Here is a 24308-nt window from a genome sequence, read left to right on the forward strand (position 1 = left end):
AAAATAGAAAAAAAACATACATAATCAAGTGATGGTAAGTCACTTGCATGGTCATTACTTATTGCTTGTATGGGTTAACAAAGTACACTGATATTGGAATTAGGAAGATGGGTTCAAATTCTGGCTGTTCTTTTTTTTATTGTCCAAAATGCTCATTTTGAAGAACTAAAGGTTCTCAGTGATTCGCTCTCCTCCCCCATCAAGTGATTACAGTAAAAGAAAGCATTAGAAAAATATGAATAACCAAGATATCAAATCAGATAGGTTTATGAGGCCTTTACAAAAGACTTAAGGCCCTACTCCCCCCTTTTAGAAAAGAATTGTGGTTTGTGAAAGTTCACCACTGGTGAACTGCAGAGGCAGTCAAAAGCATTTAAGGCTTATGAGAATAGCAAGGAGAAATTATTCACTTTAAAAATCAGTTACTAAGAGAACCAACTTACTCTCTTATTGTAGGGCAGGCCTTTTGATCTAAGATCAAGCCAAGGGATCCTAGATGACAGAAGGTACTGATACCCTTGGAAGATCTGGGTGCAAAAATCTGCCATTAAGAATAGGTCTACAAACAAGGAAAAAGGAAAATTGGCTTGACCGATAAGCACTTGCAAGATGTCAAATCAAGTCCCATACCCCTTTCAAGTTGCAGCTTAGTGAGTCTTTCCCTGGCTTTTGTGGGAAAGAGGTCAAAAACCCTCAGGATATCTGCAGAACAATGCATCATGGAGGCAAACTTAAAAGGATACAAACAGATTTGACACCCGTTTTGTTAAATATTAGTAATGCCCCCAGAAAAGGTAAAAGTCCTGTACCATCACCCTATAATTTAAGGACTCTGTGAGCTAAATGATCTATTACCCTTCTAGAACACAAATTATATCCCTTTACCAGACAAAGAGAGGGGGAGCATTCCTTGGGCAGCTGTCCAACACATCATTCACAGGGATTTTTAGTCCCCTAGTGACACTGTCAATGGCTACTGCTGCAGGACCATCCCTAGATGTACATTTGCCCACTAAAACACATGAAGATCCTACTCTTTCCCACTTTTCTTTCACTCCATCAAAGATTTTCTCATATTTGGAACTAATTCTTGGATGCAAACCTGGGGAATTCCTTATTGCTCCCATAAGATTTGTTTTCTTTATTCCCTGAAAGGCTCTGCATCCCCTGGTCCTGTGTAGCCCTAGCCATTTCTAGAAGACAAGTTTGAGCAGCAAGCTACATGAAAATCTTCACATAAATCATCAGCCCCTACCCTCCCCACCCCACCCCAACTTGTACTAATTAGAAACTATAAACATTGACACCCTAACAGAAGAGTTTATGGTCTGAAGATGCTGGTATTAGTTTTCTTTAATAGAAAGGATGCTACATTCGCCACCAGGTGGGTTGAGGACTTTGTTGTGTGAGCGAGGCCTGGGGCCCAACCTGGGCTCATGGTTGTCAATCTTAAGTTTAGACTTAGCTTCCTTAGCTCGTTCCTCCTTTCCTTTGTCACATTTCTCATCAAGTTCTTCTCTTGAAGACTGTGTCTCTGCAGCTTTGAGTTGCAATTTTGTGTCCTCACCTTCATGTAAGACAATATGACCCTTGGGCTTGTTTGGGTGTGCTAAGAGAGCAGTAATGGTGACTGGAGACCCAAAGATGTCACTGGTCTTCCCACCAGGAGGATTCAAACGACATCGAGCCTGCGCAGGAACAGGCTCTTCAAAGACACCTCTTCTTTGCCTCCTGGAGGATTTGACCTTTTAGGTGTATTCTGAGGTTCCTCAGATGTTCCAAATGTATTAGCTGCCATTCTATTTGGTCTACTCGAAGGAATAACTTCTTCTGGAGTTCCAAAGAGATTGCTTGAGTCTCCTCCAGGGGCTTTCATTACCCCGGAGGTTGGCTTGCCACCCTCGTTGGAACATGTCGGCAGCGGTGGCGGCGGCACTCCCCTGGCACTGCAGACCAGCGCCGTTCCCACTCCCACCCACCTCTGCAGGGAGGGGGGCCACCCGCTGCCCCAAATTCTGGCTATTGTTTACTATGTATGTGACACTGGGAAGGTCACTTCGCATCTCTAATCCCCAATTTTCTCATCAATGAACCAGGAATAATAACATTGATACTCCCTGTCTCATGAGGTTTTGTGTTATGACAATCTTAAAGCAACATACAAGTGATTTATTAATTTTCATATCGTATACAAATTATATTAATATTAATATTCTTAATATATACCACTAGTATCTCTTCACATGGGTAAGGATGTACAGAGTTTGATTCTTGCTATTAGAATTCCACTCTAAAGATGGTAGAGGAGACATTGTATAGACTGCCACTGCAATACATGGCATTAAATTTGGTATCGCCTCTTACTGATCTCAGCGGTGAATCATTGCTGTGCGGCTGGTTTGTGGGTGTATCCTTCTGACATGTGAGGTAACTAGACTGGAATTTTCCACTTCAATCTGTTGTTAATGAATTAACTTTTTATTGTGAAGAACAAAAGAAGTATACCTCTCAGAAGGAGATGCTAAACACTTTCTATGTAAAATCAGTCAATTTAATTATCATCAACTCACATGTAGGGATTGTGTCTTTACCTTTTTTATACTCCTGCAGTCTTTAGTAAAGCTCTCTATATTCGCTAACCATTCAGTATTGCTTAGTAACTAATTAATAAACTACATTGTTAGCATCAAGTGGACAAAACAATTGATTAATTAACCACTTTTCCTGATTCAATCAATTGTTGATGGAATCATATAGTCAAAGACAAGGTATGGGATATGCTTATCTATTATTTAAAAAGTATTGTGAGGCAGTATAGTGAGAAAAATAGTGATTCTTCTGGCCCTGAAGGTGCCATGAAAAGTCCTAGCCAAACCCAGATCTTCTCACAAATTCCATGAATGATTTAAAAGGACTTTCTATAAAGCAACAGTCTGACAAAACCTAAGGAAACCACCAGTAAACTCCTCCACATCCAGGGTTGGGGAACCTGTGGCCTTGAGCCCACATGTGGCCCTCTAGGTCCTTAAGTGCAGCCCTTTAACAGAATCCAAACTTCACAGAACAAACCCCCTTAATACAAGCTCCTAGAAGGACATCTGTGGCTGCAAGGCTACAGGTTCCCCACCCCTGGTTCAAGACTATTAAAGAACACAGACAGAATCCTGGTTGGGAAATTACAGGAAGCTTGAACACAGCAGTATCTTTTGTAATCATAGTCTAAAACCAATGGGATCTCATGGAACAAAGCTGAATTCTTCTATGTGACTTGTGCAAGAGAGAGAAGCCAGGCAGAAGTACCTGGGAAATGCCAAGTCCATAAGCCCTTCGAGAGGTCTGAAACCAGTGCAATTTCAGGTATCTGATAGGGCCTGATATAACTGTAGCAGTATCTTTCATGAATGTGAATGTGATGAACTTATAACGAAAGTGGAAGAATGTAGCAGAGTGAATTAGAAAACAGAATGTGGTTTAAAAAAATTATTGTTACAAAGAAATCTCACTTCAAATAAAATTCAACAAAGACCGAAACTGAGGAATAAAAGTCAAACTTATTTTGCCCCAGATAAATTTTTAAAATCACCAATGGTGATCATAAGGCCAGACAAGGTAGCCATAAAAATTAGCGTGGTCCAAAGCACATAAGGGAAACAGTATTGTGATTAATAGAAAAACAGCACAATGTCAATACTTTACATTTGGCATCGAATGGAATAATATTTGAGTTCTTTAGAGAAAAAGCTAATCAAATTAGTGGAAAAAAGTAACACCAAAATAATATCTGGAGACCTCATCTTATTGCTTTTTAGTTAAATATAAGGACAAAAATAGAATCTCAGAAAAATTATATATGAAAGAATTTTGATGTTTGGATGGGAATCAAAAGTAGTATAAAAAGCCCTTGGCTTGGTAAGGTACAAAATTGTACATAATAGGACACGAAATCTTATAATCCAATGCAGAAAAGTTGAAATATTAAACATATCATGTACTATTACCGGACTTGGAGCAAGGAAGTCATGAGTTTTAATCTTGCCTTGGATGCATTGTGACTCTTTTCAAATCACTAAACCTCTCTCAGGCTCAGTTTCCTAATACACATGAACACACACACATACACACACACAAATGTATATGTGTGTATATATGTACAGGTTATATTTTAAATGTACCTAGATGTATCACATGTACATATATTTACAAACACACCCACATACAGGATGTTCGTATGTCTGTATAAATCTATTCATAACAGAACAGATACAAGAGATTTGCATATAAGGGAAATGATAGTTCTATATACAAATTTCAGGCTCCATTTCCTAACACACACATATGTATATATGCACATATAGGTATATACATATGTAGATGTTTATACGTATATGTGTATTTGCATGTACAAATCTGTTCATAAGAAAATGAATATATAAAGTCTGTACATCAGGGAAGACTGAAGTTTTATATACGTATCTCTTTATCTGCTCTTTGTATTTTGAAACTTTCACATTTCTTCATATTTGTTAGGCATGAAGTTACAAAAAAGGGAGTGTATAAAAGAAGCAAAGCATCTAAGAAGTCACAATGTTACTACTACTGATTTAATTACAAAAGCAGAGGAACTTTTTTTCGACCTGTGAAATGTACTTTCTTTGTGACTTTGAACAAGTCATTTAACTGTGATGGAAGTAAACTTAATTATCTCTAGAATAACAGAGTTTGAACAGAGGGCCTCTAGGGTGCCTTCTTCCTCTAGGTTTATGATATTATTATCACTACTATTAGTTATTATTATTTCATTTTTGTATATGGAAGGATTAAATGGGGTAATGTGTATTATCTCTACAGGTTCATGGGGAATATCAGAGCATGAAATAACAGCTAGTAAATATTTGTTGTGGTAGATATAACCTTATGTTGATTGAAAGATTACAAAACATGAATCTGGGTTCGAATAAAGGAGATGAGTTGTAATCCCTGAAACTGGATAAAGTGTGCAGGCAGGTCCCCAGCTGTCCTATTTACACCTCTAGCCTCCCTTGGCAAACACTCTCATGGATTTATTATGGAATAACCCACAGGTATAAATGGACATTGACAATTCAGAACAATATTGAAACTGCAAGCTAGTTATTGGACTATATCAACATAATCAAAAATAAACAAACCAACAAAGAAAGAAGGAGAGAGAGAGAGAGAGAGAGAGAAATGAAATGAAATGAAATGAAAATCTGTCAGCAAGGTGGCAGAGTGGGACAGGCTGGGGCTGGAATCAAGAAAACCTAAGTTACTAGCTATGTGACCCTGTGTAAGTCACTTAGCCTCACTTTTTCTAGAAAATGAAGATAATTAGAGCACCAACCTTGCAAGATTGTTGTGAAGATAAAATTTGATAAGCACTATACAATCATCGTCATTATTGATGTTGTTACTATAAAATTATTATTGTTGTTTAAGACAATACTGTATTTTCAATTGTAGGTCCAGGATTTGAATAACACTTTTGATGTTTATTTCTTACATAATTTTGGATAAGTCCCTTAACAATGATAGTTCCCATTTTTCCCATTGATAAAATGAGCAGGTTGAACAAGTTGATTTCTAAATTTCTTTCTTTCTGTAAATCCAATAAATTTTAGCATGGGAAAATAATGTCTTAATTTTCTGAAAGATGGAAGATTCTACAAACTCTACCTCATCAAATTTATATACAGGTCCTGGCAAAATTGTAGAACAGATCATTAATCATATATATATATATATATATATATATATATATATGATATATATATGTATATATATATATATAATTCAGTTATATATATTATATATATAATACAATTCATTTTAATATAGAAAGAAAATTATTACTAATAAGTAGTATGGCTTCTTAAAAAATTCATGCATAAAAAGCATTATTTCCTTTTTTGATAGGGTTAATAAATTGTTAGATCAAGGACCTCAACAGAATTTACTTAGATTTTAGTAAAATATTTGACTAAGATTATATGTCTGGGAAATATCCTATATCCTATATCCTATAGGATAAATAATGATAAAATTAAGCGGATTTAGAACTAGCTGAATGATTATATCCAGTAATTAACAGTTTATGAAGTTGGAGAGAGATCAGTAATGTTGCTTCCAACATCTGTTCTTAGCTATATGCTATCCAATTTTATATTAGCAATTATGGAGATAAATTCAGGGATAGGACGCATATCAAATTTATTTTAATAAAGATTTAGTGAGGTTTGGAATTCAAAAACGTGATACAAGAAAACACAGAGCAAACTAAAAGGTAAAATCAGCAGAGCAAATCACATTTATTTAAGGGAAATATTCACTATAAGGAAAGGCAGTCAGAGAAGCTGGAAATGGGCTTCTTTGAAGCCCCAGGTAGGATTGAGTACTCCAAAACCAGTAAAATTCAGTAGTTTTCATAGAGTTCTTATGTGGCTCAACTAGGACCATATATTGCTGGGGAGAGAACTAGAAGCCTAGAACTAGGGACCAGGGCTGATTCATACGTGGTGGGAATACCTGGGAAATTGGCAGCTAGGTGATGTCTTAACATCCTATCAGAGAGAAAGGGAGTTTTCAGCCTTTACTCCAGACTTTACCTTGAAAATGTTTCTCAAGGGATCAAAGTGTCCCAGATAGCTTCTTCATTTAGTGGAGAGGTGATGGGGTCCTTGAAGGGCTAGCTAAAAGATTAGATAACAGGGGGGCAGAGCCAAGATGGCAACTAGAAAGCAGGGACTTGTTGAAGCTCTCCGCCAGGGCCCTCCAAAACCTTTACAAAATGGCTCTGAACAAATTATAGAACTGCAGAACCCACAAAATAGCAGAAGGAAGCAGGGCTCCAGCTCAGGACAGCCTGGATGGTAACTGGGATGGTAACAGCACAGCCCAGCCTGGGCCACGCTAGGAGCAACCAGACCCAGAACCAGGCAGAACAGTCTGTAGCTTCATGAATCAGTGAGCTGTGGCAGTTACCAGACTTCTCAACCCACAAATGCCAAAGACAACAGAGAAGATTTGTGGAAAAAACTGCTGGAATAGAGTGAAAGGAGTGCACGGTCAACCCTAGCCCTGGGGCTACGGAGTGTTGCAGTGCTGAGGCTGCTTCCAGAGCTCTGGCAGCAGTTGCTTCCGGCCCCAGGCCCACCCGTTAGAAGAAATTAAGCAGCAGATCAGAGTGGGAGTGCAGAGCCTGCTTGGATCTGGGTCACAATCCTGGTTGGATATTCTTGGCAGAGGAGGAGTGCTGGTGCAGCAGAGCTTGCTTTGTAGACATAGCTCTGAAAACAACAGTGCAGGCCCTAAAGCTTGGGACAAAGAACTCTCTACAAGTGATCATACCCTGACAAAAAGCTCAAAGGTCAAGTAGTTGGCTGGGAACATGGCCAGGCAGCAAAAAAGGATGCAGACTCAGACTCAGACTCAGACTCTAGAATCATTTTTTGTTGACAAAGAAGATCAAACTATACAGAGAGCAATGGGTGAGTTGAATATGAAGGGATGATATCTAAAAATAAAATAAAATTAAGGGGTGGGAGAGGTATATTGAGACAGGGAGAAAGAGAGAGATAGAAGGGAGAGATAAAGACATCAAAGCAGCAAGAAATGGCAGTTCTTTTGGAAGGGAAGGGGGGCAGGTGAAAGGGAATGAGTGAGTCTTACTCTCATAGTATTTGACTTGAGGAGGGAATAACATACACATTCAGTTGGGTATCTTACCCCACAGAAAAGTAGGGGAAGGTGGTAAAATGCAGGGATGATAGAATAGAGGGCAGATGGGGGAGGAGGTAATCAAAAGCAAACACTTTTTTAAAGGGACAGGGTCAAGGGAGAAAATTGTATAAAGGGGGACAGGATAGGATGGAGGGAAATACAGTTAGCCTTTCACAACATAAGCATTGTGGAAGTGATTTGCATAATGATACATTTGTGGCCTATGTTGAACTGCTTGTCTTCTTAGGGAAGGTTGGTGTGAAAGGAAGAGTGGAGAGGATTTGGAACTAAAAGTTCTGAAAGCAGATGTTCAAAAAATGTTGTTTTTGCATGCAACTGGGAAATAAGATACACAGGCAATGGGGCAAAGAAATCTATCTTGCCCTACAAGAAAGTAAGTGGAGAGGGGATGGAGGGGAGTGGGGTGACAGAAGGGAGGGCTGACTGGGGAATGGGGCAATCAGAATATATGCCATCTTGGAGTGGGGGAAAAGGTAGAAATGGTGAGAAAATTTATAACTCAAAATCTTGTGGAAAGCAATGTTGAAAACTAAAAAAGTATTAAATAATAAAATATGGAATTTGGAAAAAAAATTTAAAAAGATTAGATAAGAGATTTGGGATAAAAATAAATCCCAGCATTCTTAATCTAATCCAGTGAAATTTGATAAAAGATACAAAGTTATTTGATTGGCTTTAAAATGACTTTATAAGGTCACCATGAAGAAGGAATGACTAGACACCATTTTATGTGAAACACATATGAGGGCTTTTTTTGGATTGCCAGATGGATCTAAGTATAACATGATAGTCAAAAAAGTGAATAATACAATGATGTAATGTATTAAGTACTAGAAAACAGGACCGGGAGAGCACAAAGGATGGGGATCTACATACCACCAGAGTAGAGTGGGAGAGGGCCCTTGTAGATGGAATCACACCCAGCAGTGACGATTTCCAAACCTCTCAGCACAAGACAGTGGTCTGTCAGAACTGAGTGAGAGAAAAGTGCAGGGCCTGTGGCAGCTACAGCAGCTACTCCTAGAGCTACCAGCCCACAGCCCACCTATTTGAACTCCTGGGAGCCAAGATGGCAGAGTAAACCATAATTGCTTTCACCCTGCCTGAGATATTTGACATTGTCTTCCATTTTTTCATTCCTTTGGTTCTGTTTTTTTTTTTAATTTACATTTATTTATTTAACATATTTGGTTTTCAGCACTGATTTTCACAACAGTTTGAATTACAAATTTCTCCCTGTGTATCTTATTTTTTAGTTGCATGCAAAAACATTTCTTTGTTTTTGAACATCTGATTTTAAAACTTTGAGTTCCAAATTCTCTCCCCTCTTCCCTTCCCACCTACTCTCCCTAAGAAGTCGAGCACTTCAACCTAGGCCACGCATGTATCATTATGTATAACCCTTCCACAATACTCATGTTGTGAAAGGCTAACTACGTTTTGCTCCTTTCCAACCCATCCCGCTTTATTGAATTTTCTCCCTTGACACTGTCCCCTTTCCAAAGTGTTTATTTTGATTACCTCCACCCCCATCTGCCCTCCCCTCCATCATCCCCCCCCTTTTATTTTTTTTTATCTTCCTCCCTCTTCTTTTCTGTGGGGTAAGATACCCAACTGAGTATGTATGGTATTCCCTCCTCAGGCCAAATCTGATGAGAGCAAGGTTCACTCATCCCCCCCTCACCTGCCCTTTCCCCTCCTCCCACAGAACTGCTTCCTCTTGCCACCTTTATGCGAGATAATCCACCCCATTCTATCTCTTCCTATCTCCTCCCTCTCTTAGTATGTTGCTCTCTCATCCCTTAATTTCATTTTATTTCTTTTAGATATCTTCCCTTCATCTTCAACTCACCCTCTGTCTGCTCTCTCTCTTTTACATATATATATATATATATATATATATATATATATATATATATATATATATATACACACACATATATATGTATATATATACACATATAAAAACACACACACACACATATATATACATATATACACATGCATACACATACATATAGATACATACATACATACACATTTACCTATATATATACCTAAACATATATATATATATATATATATATATATATATATATATATATATATATATATATATATATATATGCATATTCCCTTCAACTACCCTAATACTGAGTTCTCATGAATCATACACATCATCTTTCCATGTAGGAATGTAAACAAAACAGTTCAACTTTAGTAAGTCCCTTGCAATTTCCGTTTATTGATTACCTTTTCATGCTTCTCTTGATTCTTGTGTTTGAAAGTCAAATTTTCTATTCAGTTCTGGTCTTTTCACTGAGAAAGCTTGAAAGTCCTCTATTTTGTTGAAAGTCAATATTTTGCCTTGGAACATGATACTCAGTTTTGCTGGGTAGGTGATTCTAGGTTTTAATCCTAGCTCCATTGACCTCCAGAATATTGCATTCCAAACCCTTCGATCTCTTAATGTAGAAGCTGCCAGATCTTGGGTTATTCTGATTGGGTTTCCACAATACTCAAATTGTTTCTTTCTGGCTGCTTGCAGTATTTTCTCCTTGATTTGGGAGCTCTGGAATTTGGCAACAATATTCCTAGGAGATTTCTTTTTGGGATCTATTTGAGGAGGCGATCGATGGATTCTTTCAATTTCCATTTTGCCCTGTGGCTCTAGAATATCAGGGCAGTTCTCCTTGATAATTTCTTGAAAGATGATATCTAGGCTCTTTTTTTGATCATGGCTTTCAGGTAGTCCAATAATTTTTAAATCATCTCTCCTGGATCTATTTTCCAGGTCAGTGGTTTTTCCAAGGAGATATTTCACATTGTCTTCCATTTTTTCATTCCTTTGGTTCTGTTTTATAATATCTTGATTTCTCATAAAGTCACTAGCTTCCACTTGCTCCAATCTAATTTTTAAAGTAGTATTTTCTTCAGTGGTCTTTTGGACCTCCTTTTCCATTTGTCTAATTCTGCCTTTCAAGGCATTCTTCTCCTCATTGGCTTTTTGGAGCTCTTTTGCCATTTGAGTTAGTCTGTTTTTTAAGATGTTGTTTTCTTCAGTGTATTTTTCAGTATTTTTTTGGGTCTCCTTTAGCAAGTCATTGACTTGTTTTTCATGGTTTTCTCACATCCTTCTCATTTCTCTTCCCAATTTTTCCTCTACTTCTCTAACTTGCTTTTCCAACTCCTTTTTGAGCTCTTCCATGGCCTGGGACCAGTTCCTGTTTTTCTTGGAGGTTTCTGTTGTAGACTCTTTGACTTTATTAATTTCTTCTGTCTGTATGTTTTGGTCTTTTTTGTCAGCAAAGAAAGAATGCAACGTCTGAGACTGAATCTTGGTGCGTTTTCGCTGCCTGGCCATATTCCCAGCCAACTAACTTGACCCTTGAGTTTTTCAGTGGGGTATGACTGCTTGTAGATTACAGAGTTCTATGTTCCACGTTTGGGGGGGAGATGCCAGCTCTGCCACACCAGCACTGCTCCTTTCCCAAGAACCCCCAACCCAAACTGGGCTTAGATCTTCGGCAGGCTGTGCACCCCTGCTCTGATCCGCCACTTAATTCCTCCCACCAGGTGGGCCTGGAGCCGGAAGTAACAACAGCTGTAGCTGCCCCACCTCCGCTTCCCCCGGGGCTGGAAGCCGAACAGCGAACTCCTTCCACTCCCGCAGCTTTTCACACTAACCTTCTCAGCAGTCTTTGGTGTTTGTGGGTTGAGAAGTCTCGTAACTGCCGCAGCTCACTGAATCAGGGAGCTAGGGCCCCCTCTGCCCTGCTTCTGGTCTGGATGGTCCACGCTGCTCAGGCTGGGCTCTGCTCCACTCCGTTCCCAGCTCCCAGCTCCCAGCTCCCAGCTCCGAGCTTTGTGTGGAATAGTCCTCACCCAGAGACCATCCAGGCTGTCCTGAGCTTGAGCCCTGCTTCCCTCTGCTGTTTTGTGGGTTCTGCTGTTCTAGAATTGGTTCAGAGCCATTTTTTATAAGTTTTTGGAGGGTCTCGATATGGAGCTCACACTATTCCCAGCTTACCAGCCGCCATCTTTTTTGGTTCTGTTTTATAATATCTTGCTTTCTCATCAAGTCACTAGCTTCCACTTGCTCCAGTCTAATTTTTCAGGTAGTATTTTCTTCAGTGGTCTTTTGGACTTCCTTTTCCATTTGGCTAATTCTGCCTTTCAAGGCATTCTTCTCCTCATTGGCTTTTTGGAGCTCTTTAGCCATTTGAGTTAGTCTATTTTTTAAGGTGTTGTTTTCTTTGGTATTTTTTTGGATCTCTTTTAGCAAATCATTGACTTGTTTTTCATGCTTTTCTCACATTATTCTCATTTCTCTTCCCAATTTTTCCTCTACTTCTCTAAATTGCTTTTCCAAATCCTTTTTGAGCTCTTCCATGGCCTGGGACCAGTTCATGTTTTTCTTGGAGGCTTTTGTTGTAGGCTCTTTGACTTTGTTGACTTCTTCTGGCTGTATGTTTTGGTCTTCTTTGTCACCAAAGAAAAAATCCAAGGTCTGAGACTGAATCAGGGTGCATTTTCACTGCCTGGCCATGTTCCCAGCCATCTTACTTGACCGTTGAGTTTTTCATCGGGGTATGACTGCTTGTAGTGTAAAGAGTACTTTGTTCCAAGCTTGAAGGGATATGCTGTTGTTTTCAGAGCTATTACAGCCAGATCTGCCACACCAGCACTCCTCCTTCCCCAAGAACCTCCAGTCCAGACTGGACTCAGATCTTCAGCAGGCTCTTCACTCCTTCTCTGATCCACCAATTAATTCCTCCCTCCAGGTGGGCCTGGGGCTAGAAGCAACTGCAGGTGTAGTTCTGTAGCTGCCCCACCTCTGCTGCCCCTGGGGCGGTGGCCAAACTGGGAGCTCCTTCTTTCACTCTGTCCCCAGCAGCTTTTCCCACTAACCTTCTCTGTTGTCTTTGGTGTTTGTGCATTGAAAAGTCTGGTAACTGCTGCAGCTCACTGATTCAGGGCACTAGGGCCTGCTCCACCTGGCTCCTGGTCTGGTTGGTCCTGCTGCAGCCCAAGCTGGGCTCTGCTCTGCTCCGCTCACAGCTCTATGCTCAATAGACCTCACCCAGCGACCATCCAGGCTGTCCTGGGCTGGAGCCCTGCTTCCCTCTGTTATTTTGTGGGCTCTGCAGTTCTAAAATTGGTTCAGGGCCATTTTTTACAGGTTTTTGGAGGGACTCGGTGGGGAGCTCACACTAGTCTCTGCTTTCCAGCCACCATCTTGACTCCGCCTCTGAAGCAGTCTTTAAAACCTTGTATTGCTGGGGAGAGACAAATGTATCAAAGTTAGTCATCACAGATACCATGTGCCTGTAATACTGAATAATGTTCTCCTGGTTCTGCACCCCTCACTCACCATCAGTCCATATAAGTTTTTCCAAGTTATGATTAAGTCAGTCTGCTCCTCATTTCTTTTTTTTTTATAACCAAGATTTTTTATTTTTAGTTTTCAATGCTCAGTTCCACATAATTTTGAGTTCCAAATTTTCTTCCCTCCTCCCTTCTTTCCTCCCCAAGACAGCATGGGATTCGATATATCTTCTACATAAAACTTCGCATTGAACTTATTTACAAAGTAGTCAAGTTATAAAGAAGAGTCATAAACAATGGACCAGGAGAAAAAAGAAACAAAAAAAACCAAGCAAAAGAAAAAAGAAAACAAGAAAAGGAGAGCAAACAGTGTGCCTCAGTCTGTATTCATACTTCATAGTTCTTTCTCTGGATGTAGACAGCTCTCTCCATCATGAGTCCTTTGGAGTTGTCTTTGCACCGTGCACTGCTGAGAAGAGCAAAGTTTGTTAGGGTTGGTCATCACAGAATCCGTATATCTGTGCTTATGCATAATGTTCTCCTGTTTCTGTTCTGCTCACTCAGTATTATATCATGTAGGTTATCATGAAGTCCGTATCATCCCCATTTGTTGTAGCACAATAGTATTCCATTACCTTCATATACCACAACTTGTTCAGCCAATTTCCAGTTGATGGGCATCCCCTTTGCTCCTCATTTCTTATAGTACCAGAGTATGCCATTACATTCATATACCACAGTTTATCTAGCCATTCCCCAATTGATGGGAATCCTCTTGATTTCTAATTCTTTGCTGCCACAAAAAGAGCTGCTATAAATATTTTAGTAGATAGTGGTCCCTTTCCCACTTGTATAATCTCTTTGGGATATAGCACTAGAAGTACTATTGCTGGGTCAAAGGGTATGCACATTTTTATACCCCTTTGGGCATGGTTCCAAATGGCTCTCCAGAATGACTGGTCGTGTTGTAAAACATTACATTTCCCTCCATTCTATCCTGCCCCACTTTATTCAATTTACTCCCTTGATATTGTCCCTTTTCAAAAGTGTTTGCTTTTAACTACCTCCTCCCCAATCTGCCCTCCCTTCTATCTTCTTGCCATCTTTTCCCATTCCCCCTACTTTACTGTAGGTTAAGATACCCAATTGAGTGTGCATGTTATTCCCTCCCTAACTCAAATCCAATGAGAGCAAGATTCACTCACTCACTTTTACCTGCTCCCTCTTCCCTTCCATTATAACTGCTTTTTCTTGCCACTTTTATGTGAGAAAATTTACCCCAATCTTTCTCTCCCTTTCTCCTTCTCAAAACTTATTGCTCTCTCAGCCCTTAATTTTATTTATTTAGATATCAACCATTCATATTCAACTCACCTTGTGTCCTCTGTCTCTCTGTCTCTCCATATGTGTGTGTGTGTGTATGTGTGTATATTTATATATATACACACACATACATATGGTTGCTACCTAATACTGCCCTAATATTGAGAAAGGTATCATGAATAAGAAATATTATCTTTCCATGTAGGAATGTAAACAAAACCATTCAAATTTAGTAAGTCCCTTATGATTTATCTTTCCTGTTTACCTTTTCATGTTTCTCTTGATACTTATATTTGAAAGGCAAATTTTCTATTCAGATCTGGTCTTTTATTGAGAAAAGTTGAAAGTCTTCTATTTTATTGAAAATCTGTATTTTGCCCTGGAGTATTATACTCAGTTTTGCTGGGTAGATAATTCTTGGTTTCAATCCTAGCTTCTTTAACCTCTGGAATATCATATTAAAAGCCCTTTGATCCCTTCATGTGGAAGCTGCTAGGTTTTGTATTATTCTGGTGGCGTTTCTACAATATTCAAATTATTTATTTCTCACTGCTTGCAATATTTTCTCCTTGAGCTGGGAACTCTAGAATTCAATTAAGTAAAATTGTTATTTTCTTTTTAATATTAGCTTGGCCTAATCACAAGCAAGTGACATTTTCCCATTTATTTAGATCTGAATTTATTTGTGTGAAAAGTGTTTCACAATTGTATTCATATAGGCCCTGGGTTTATCTTGGCAGGTAGCCTCCCAAATATTTTATAGTGTCTACAGAAACTTTAAATGCAATTTCTCTTTCTATCTCTTTTTGTTGGGCTTTGTTAGTAATGTATAGGAATGCTGAGGATTCATGTGGGTTTATTTTATATCCTGCAACTTTGCTAAAGTTGTTTATTATTTCAAGTAGGTTTTTCTTGATTCTCTAGGATTCTCTAAATAAATCATCATATCATCTGTAAAGAGTGATAACTTAGTTTCTTCTTTGACTATTCTAATTCCTTCAATTTCTTTTTCTTCTCTTATTACTAAAGCTAACATTAATAGTACCAAATTGAATAATAGGTGTGATGATGGACATCCTTTCACTCCCGCTCTTACTGGAAATGTATTTAGCTTATCTCCATAAAATATAATGCTTGCTGATGGTTTTAGGTAAATGCTATTCATAATTTTAAGGAATAATCTGTTCATCCCCTTGCCTTCCAGTGTTTTTAATAGGAATGGGTATTGTATTTTTTCAAAAAGATTTTCTAAATCTATTGAGATAATCATATGACTTCTGCTAGTTTTGTTGTTAATATGATCAATTTTGCTGATTATTTTTCCTAATAGTGAACCAGCCTTGCATTCCTGGAAAAATTCATACCTGGTTATAGGGCATTATTCTTGTGATAAGTTGCTTCAGTCTTTTTGCTAATATTTTAATTAAAATTTTTATATCAATTTTCATTGGGGAAATTGGTCTATAATTTTCTTTCTCTGTTTAGACTCTTCTTATTTTAGATATTAGTGCCACATTTGACTCATAAAATGATTTTTGTATGACCCCTTCATTGCCTGTTTTCCCAAACAGTTTATAAAGTATGGGAAATGGGGTGCCTAGGTGGCACAGTTAGTAGAGCACTAGCTATAGAATCAGGAGGACCTGAGTTCAAATCTAGCTTCAGACACTTGACACATTTACTACTTGTGTGACCTTGGGCAAGTCACTTAACCCCAGTTGCTTTGCCTTCCTCCCTCCAAAAAAAAGAAAAATAAATAAAGTATGGGCATTAACTGTTCTTTAAATATTTGATAGAATTTGCTTGTAAATCCATCTGTACCTGGAGATTTTTTTTGTAGGGACTTCATTGATGGCATGCTCAATTGTTGTTTTTTTTTGTTTTTTTCTGAAATGGAGTTACTTAGGTATTTTACTTCCCCTTCTATAAGCACAGGCAATTTATATTTTTGTAAATACTCATCCACTTCCTTAAGATTACCAAATTTATAGGCATACAATTGGGCAAAATGATTTCATTTTTCTTTAAATTTCATCTTCATTACAGATGATTTCGCCCTTTTCCTTTTTGATACTGGTAATTTGGTTTTCTTATTTCTTTTTTTTTAAATCAAATTGAAAAAATATTTATCAAATTTAATGTTTTTTTTTCATAAAACCAGCTCTTAGGTTTATTTATTAGTTCAATATTTTTATTTCAATTTTATTAATCTATCCTTTGGTTTTCAGTATTTCTAATTTGGTATTTAATGGGGGGTTTTCAGTTTGTTATTTTTTTGGATTTTTCACTTGCATGGACAATTCATTGATCTCCTTTTGCACTATTTTATTCATGAAAGCATTCAGAGACATAAAACTTTCTCAAGAATTGCTCTTGCTAGATACCATAAGTTTTGATATGTTGTCTCGTTATTGTCATTCTCTTGAATGAAGTTCTTAATTGTTTCTATGACTTATTCTTTGACCCACTCATTCTTTAGGATTAGATTATTTAGTTTCCAATTAATTTTTACCTTATCTTTCCATGGTCCTTTATTACAAATAAGCTTTATTGCATCATGAACTAAAAAGGATGCATTGAATATTTCTGCCTTTCTGCACTGGATTGTGAGGTTTTTATGCCCTAGTACATGGTCAGTTTTTGTGCATGTGCCAGATCCTGCTGAGAAAAGGCATATTCTCTGTCAGTAATGTATAGGAATGCTGAGGATTTATGTGGGTTTATTTTATATCCTGCAACTTTGCTAAAGTTGTTTATTATTTCAAGTAGTTTTTTACTTGATTCTCTAGGATTCTCTACATAAATCATCATATCATCTGCAAAAAGTGATAATTTAGTTTCTTCTTTTCCTATTCTAATTCCTTCAATTTCTTTTTCTTCTCTTATTGCTACAGCTAATGCTTCCAGTACCAAATTGAATAATAGGGGTGATAATGGACATCCTTGTTTCACCCCTGATCTTATTGGGAATGCATCTAGTTTATCCCCATTACAGATAATGCTTGTTGATGGTTTTAGGTAGATGCTATTTATAATTTTGAGGAAGGTTCCACTTATTCCTATGCTTTCTAGTGTTTTTAATAGGAATGGGTGTTGTACTTTGTCAAAGGCTTTTTCTGCATCTATTGAGATGATCATATGGTTTCTGCTAGTTTTGTTGTTGATATGGTCAATTATGCTAATAGTTTTCCTAATATTGAACCAGCCTTGCATTCCTGGAATAAATCCTGCCTGGTCATAGTGTATTATTCTCGTAATGAGTTGCTGCAGTCTTTTTGCTAATATTTTATTTAAAATTTTTGCATCAATATTCATCAGAGAAATTGGTCTATAATTTTCTTTCTCTGTTTTAACTCTACCTGGTTTGGGTATTAGTACCATATTTGTGTCATAAAAGGAATTTGGTAGGACTCCTTCTTCACCTATTTTCCCAAATAGTCTACAAAGTATTGGAATCTCTAAAATATACAGGGAGCTGAGCCAAATATATAGGAATACAAGCCATTCCCCAATTGAGAAATGGTCAAAGGATATGAACAGGCAGTTTTCAGAGGAAGAAATTAAAGCTATCTTCAGGCATATGGAAAAATGCTCTGGATCGCTGCTGATTAGAGAAATGCAAATCAAAACAACTCTTAGATACCACATCTCTCCTGTCAGATTGGCTAAAATAACAAATCAGGAGAATGATAAATAGTGGAAAGGATGTGGGGAAATTGGAACATTGTTGCATTGCTGGTGGAGTTGTGAGCTGATCCAGCCATTTTGGAGGGCGGTTTGGAACTATGCCCTAAGGGCTATAGAAATGTTCATACTCTTTGACCCAGCAATACCACTTCTAGGGTTGTATCCCAAAGAAATCACACAAGCGGGAAAAGGACCCATATGTACAAGAATATTTATAGCGGCTCTCTTTGTGGTAGCCAAGAATTGGAAATCAAAGGGATGCCCATCAATTGGGGAATGGCTGAACAAACTGTGGTACATGAAGGTAATGGAATACTATTGTGCCATAAGAAATGGGGATGATGCAGACCTCATAACAACCTGTAAAAACCTACACGACATAATGCTGAGTGAGCGGAGCAGAGCCAGGAGAACGTTGTGCACAGCCACAGATATATAGATTCCGTGAGGACCAACCCTGACAAACTGCGCTTTTCTCAGCAACCTAAGGGGCAAGGACAACTCCAGGGGACTCACGATGGAGAATGCTATCTTCATCGAGACAAAGAACTGCGAAGTTTGAATACAGACTGAGGCACACTACATGCTCGCCTTTTCTGCTTCTCTTTTGTTTTTGGGTTTTTTTTGGTTCTGTTTCTTCTTTCTCATGATTCATTCCATTGGTCAAAATTCTTCTCCACAACTTGACTAGTGCATAAATTAATTCAATGCGAAGTTATACATGACAGTTATATTAGACTTCATGCCGTCTTGGGGAGGGAGGGGGGAGGGAGGGAAGAAAAACTGGAACTCAAAACTATGTAGAACCGTGCGTGGTAAACTAAAAATAAAAATAAAAATAAAAAAAAGAAAAAAAAAGAAAAGAAGAATTGGAAAATGATATTTTGTAAGGCAAAGGACTTTGGACTACAACCAAGGAGCAACTACACAGCAAAATTGAGCATAATTTTTCAGGCAAGGAGATGGACATTCAATGAAATATGGGAATTCCAGACCTTCCTGATGAAAAGGCTTAATTTGATCTTAAAATACAAGACTCAAGAGAGACATAAAAAGGTGAACGAAGAGGAAAAAAAATCCTTGTCATTCAATAAGGGCAAATTTTTTGCAAGCTTCTATATACATATATATATATATATATATATATATATATATATATATATATATATACATACATATATATATATATAATGTCAATCTTGAGAATGTTACAGTTGTTATGACAGCTAAAAGGGATATACATAGACTGAGGGTGTCAATAAAAAGTAACTGATACGATAATTAAAGAAAAACACAATTAAGGGGTGCAAAGGTATTGTTCTGGGAGAAGAGTTAGGGAGGAGGTAGAAAAGGCTAAAATACATCCATGAAGAGGAACAAAAACATTATGGCAGAAGGAAAGAAGAAAGGGAGAAGAGCAGTGTTTGAGTTTTTTCTCTCATTGGATATGGTTCAAGGTGGGAATAACATACTCTGATAAGTATAGAAATTAAACTTGTCCTACAGGCAGGAGAAGGGCAAGGTGAAAGAAAAGTGTGTCTGGGGGGTGTTGGAAAGAAGGGAAGAAGTAGCAGGAGGAAAAGGGTAAGATAAGGGTGAGTGTCAACAGGGAGAGAAAATGGAGGAAGGTGGTGGTCAAAACCAAAACTCTTTTGAGGACTGGAAAGGAGAGGGAGAAAGAAAAGCATAAACAAGGCAGGAGGGATAGGATTTAGAAAAAGATACAGATAGTAATCACAAATGTGAATTTGAATGGGATGAACTCTCCCATAAAACTGAGGCAGAAAGCAGAATTGATTAAAAACCACAATCCTACAATATGTTGTTTACAAGAAACACATTTGAAATGGGGATACACACATGATAAAAGTAAAAGGTTGGAGAAGAATATGTTATGCTTCAGTTGAAGTAAAAAAAAAAGCATGGGTAGCAATCCTAATCTCAGACAAAGCAAAAGCAAAGCTAAATCTAAGTAAAAGAGATAAGGAAGGAAACTATATCCTGTTAAAAGACAACATAGACAATGAAGCAATATCATTACTTAAAATATATGCACTAAGTGGTATAGCATCCAAATTCTTAGAGAAGTTAAGGGAGTTACAGGAAGAAATAGACAGCAAAACTATACTAGTGGGTGACCTCAACCTCCCTCTCTCTTAATTTGATAAATCTAACAAAAATAAACAAGAAACAAGTTAAGGGGGTAAATAGAATTTTAGAAAAGGTAGATGTGATAAATGTCTGGAGAAAACTGAATGGGGATAGAAAGGAATATGCCATTCAAAGTTACTGAAGGCACTATAAAATATCTGGGAGTCTATTTGCCAAGACAAACCCAGGGCCTATATGAACATAACTATGAAACACTTTTCACGCGAATAAAATCAGATCTAAATAAATGGAGAAATATCAGTTGCTCATGGTTAGGCCGAGCTAATATAATAAAAATGACAATCCTACCTAAATTAATCTATCTATTGAGTACCATACCAATCGAACTACCAAAAAATTTTTTTACTGAGCTGGACAAAATAATAACAAAATTCTTCCTTTCTTTTAATGTAGAAGCTGCAAAGTCCTGACTGTAGTTTTGCAATATTCAAATTGTTTCTTTCTGACTGTTTGCAGTATTTTTTCCTTGACTGGGTAATTCTGGAATGTGACTACAATATGCCTTGGAGTTTTAAATTTCAGATCTCTTTCAGGGGGTGACCAATAAATACTTTTGATGACTATTTTACTCTCTGCTTCTAGAATCTTGGGGTAATTTCCCTTAATGATATATTGGAAGATACTGTCCAGGCTCTTTTTTTATTTCATTGCTTTCCAGTAGACCAGTAATTCTTAGATTATCTCTCCTGGATTCATTTTCCAGGTCAGATTTTTTTTTTCAATCAGACATTTGTATTGGTATAATTACCTTATAATTACCAATAATTACCTTAATAGGTGGCACTTTTTCTTAACTCTTTTCTCTTTTAGAATGTTAAAGTAATCAAGTGTCTTTGATTAAGTCCCACTAGGTGCTAATCCCCAGAATCAAGCCCTTTTGCTGATTATGTGTGAATTGTTTGAGCCCTGAACAGAGTATAAAACCTCAGAGGTTAGCATTCTTTCAGGCACTCACTCAAGGTGGAGTGTTGTTGTGGAGACTCTGGGCAAGCCATTGTAACTGCCCCCTGGCTTTGCTAACCCAGGTGTTGGTTTGTATTTGGTCTGTTTATAATCTATGTTTGTAATTTGTTTGCACATGCTCTGCAGTTCAGGTTGAGGCTTATCCTCCTCAACTAAGTGAATGATATTTGTATGTGTGATTAAATTAAGATTGTTAACTCCTTAAAGTTACGTTCCTTAGTAAAGCAGATCAAAAGAACCTGTGTTGGCAGCCCTCTATGTGCTGGTTACTCTTGGTATTACACAGTCACAGTAGCTACTAGCAAGATTGTTGTATTTCAGGTTTTCGTCTATTTTTTGATTCTTTAGATTTTGTTTCACTGATTCTTGATGCCTGAGAGAGTCCTTAGCTTATATTTGCACAATTCCAATTTTTAATTAATTGTTTTCTTAATTTAGTTCCAGTACCTCCTTTTCCATTTGGTTAATTTTACTTTTCAAAGAGTCATTCTCTCCAATTAGATTCTGAACCTCCTTAACCATTTGGCCAATTTTACTTTCTAAAGATTTGTTCTCATCATTTAATTTTTCCCAGTTTTTCTTTAACCTCTCTAATTTGTTTTTTTTAATCCTCTCTGAGCTCTCCGAGGAATGGTTTTTGGGATGAAGACCAGTTCACAATCCCTTTTGAGGTTTCAGATGCTTTTCTTCCCTGTCTCCATAATAAGCATCTATACGCCTTGGTTTTCTGGATTACTTCGTCATCATGATTGTCTCTTTTCCTGGCTTTTAAAGTGGATCTCTGCTTCTGGGACCCAGGGGGCTCTGACCCAAGTTTTTTGTGCTGGAAAATGAGAGCCTGGTTACTGGCTTTGTGTGTTGTGGCCTCTGGTTTTGTCAGCTAGAGCCATATAATGCTGCCTCTCACCTGGTGCTGACCTGGACCTGGCTGGTGTGCCAAGGTCGATGCCAGATGATGTCTTTCTGAGTTCCTCTGGCTTACACTAGAAATCATGGTGTAAAGCATGGGGAAGAGGTGTTCTGGCTGCTGGGTGTCTTGTCTTCACCTAGGGCTGTGCTACAGCATCGGTAGTCTCAGCAGTTGTCTGTACTGGTATTTGCCACTACCCATGGCTGTGCAAAGGCATGTCTGGGATGGTGGTGTTCATGCTTGTAATTCCCCCCCCCACCCCCAAGACTCAGGAACTCTCACTGCTTTGCTGAGGTGTGGCCTGCTGGGACACCTCTCTTCCCACACTAGGTTCCTTTTGCTACTTCAGGAGGTGCCTGTCTTCCCAGCCCCCCGGGCTAAAAGGCTAGTGAAGCCCTATTTCTGACTCTTCTGTTCCAGGGTTTCTCTTATGGCAGTATTCTCTGGGTGAGGAAGGGTGGAGTGAGAGCTGTTTTACCTGGTCATCATGTCTCCTGGAGGTTCAAGATGTCAAATTTCAAACTTTTAGGTTGTGTCCTAGAAGCTTCAGGAGTAGCTGCTCCCCCGGCTGCAGGCTCTGTACTAGTGTCTCCCATAACTCCAACAGACTCCCGTCCTGGGCTGAGAGGCTGGAGAATCACTGCCGTAGTCAGCACTTCCCCCCTGAGCCTGCTCCTGCTCAGGCTCAGGTATGGTTTAGTTTAGTGGGCACAGCAGTCTCTCAGCCCTGGTTCACTGGCTGAGTTTCAGGGCTGCTCCTACTTTGGTGTGGTCGGGTGTGGCTCCACTCACCCGGTGCTCTCCCAGTCTACGGGTCCATCCTCTTCTCCCTGTGGGCTCTCCTGGCTTGGAATTCTGCCACACTCAGTCTACTAGTGGCTTCTAAGTTTCTCGAATCCGCTCACATTCACTTTTTGGGGGTATTTGACAGAATTTGTAAGAGAACTCTGCTAAGTCACTGGTTTCACTCTGCCATCTTGGCTCCACCCCCCTCAAGGATTCATTTTGTCTCGTTAGATTCAGTAATTTTTCTTTTACTTCTCTGATTTGACTTTTAAAATCTTCCTTGAGCTCATTCAGGAATGCTTTTTAGGCTTGAGACCAGTTTATATTCCCTTTTGAAGTTTCAGATGTGAGGATAAGGTCAATGCTGTCTTCTTCTGAATTCATATTTTGATTGTCTGTGGCCTCATAATATGATTCATTTTTTTTAATTTTCTAGTTTGTTCTTCATGTTGGTTGCCTTTTCCCTGGCTTTTAAAGTGGATCTCAGTTTCTGGGGCACAGGGGGCTCTGACCCTAGCTTCTTGTGCTGGCAATTTTTGGCCTGGTTGTTGGCTTTGTGTGCTGTGGCCTCTGGTTTTGTCAGCTAGAGGCTACATAATGCTTCTGCTCACCTGGTGTTGAGCTGGAGCAGGCTGGTGTATGCCAAGGATCAATGCCCAGCGAAGTCTTCCTGAGTTCCCCTGGGGTTACACTGAGGCTCAAAATGTGAGATGTGAGAGATGGGTGATATGGCTGCTGAAAGTCTTGTCTTCCCCTAGGCCTGTACTATGCAGCAGAGGTGACCTCAACTGTCAGTCTGCACTGATGTCTGCCAATTCTGCTAGCTGCACAAAGGTACACCTGGGGTCCTGGTGTTGGCTTTTGCTGGCTCTATACCTCTGGGTCTCAGGAATTCCTGCTAGTCTCCTGAAGTATGGTTTTTTGGGATGCCTCCCTTCCTGAATTGGTTTTCTTCTCTCACCACAATAAGAGGTCTCTCTAGTTTCCCAAGCTCAAAGACTACTGAACCCCCACTACTTGCTCCTCTATTCCAGGATTTTTCCTAGGACAGTATTATCTAGGTTATTCAAGAGAGGGATGAGAAATTTTAGATTTTACTCTGTCATCATAGCTCCTGTAATTTCAATAAGGTGAGTTTCAAACCTTTAGACTGTGGGCTGATAGCCCCAGGAGTAGCTGTTGCTGCTGCCTCATGCTCTGTGCCTCTGTCTCACCTAGTTCTTGCAGACTCCCACCCTGTGCTGAGAGGCTTAGGGATAGCCACCGCATCCAGGTGGGCTGGGCCTACTCCCATTCTGGTATGGTACTCTGGTATGGTGGGGTGTAGTTCTGCACCAAGCACTCTCCTGGCCTGGTGAAACAGATTGTTTTTATCGACTTT

The 24308-nt window shown here is 38.8% G+C and overlaps 1 pseudogene; it reads right to left on the reverse strand.

Annotated features, from left to right (window-relative positions):
* Positions 1-1343: 1343 nt before the first annotated feature.
* The window catches only part of LOC118841891, a 51975-nt pseudogene continuing 29010 nt past the window's right edge, over positions 1344-24308 (reverse strand).

The sequence above is a fragment of the Trichosurus vulpecula genome, chromosome 1, assembly GCF_011100635.1.
Source record: "Trichosurus vulpecula isolate mTriVul1 chromosome 1, mTriVul1.pri, whole genome shotgun sequence".
Taxonomy (NCBI): Eukaryota; Metazoa; Chordata; class Mammalia; order Diprotodontia; family Phalangeridae; genus Trichosurus; species Trichosurus vulpecula.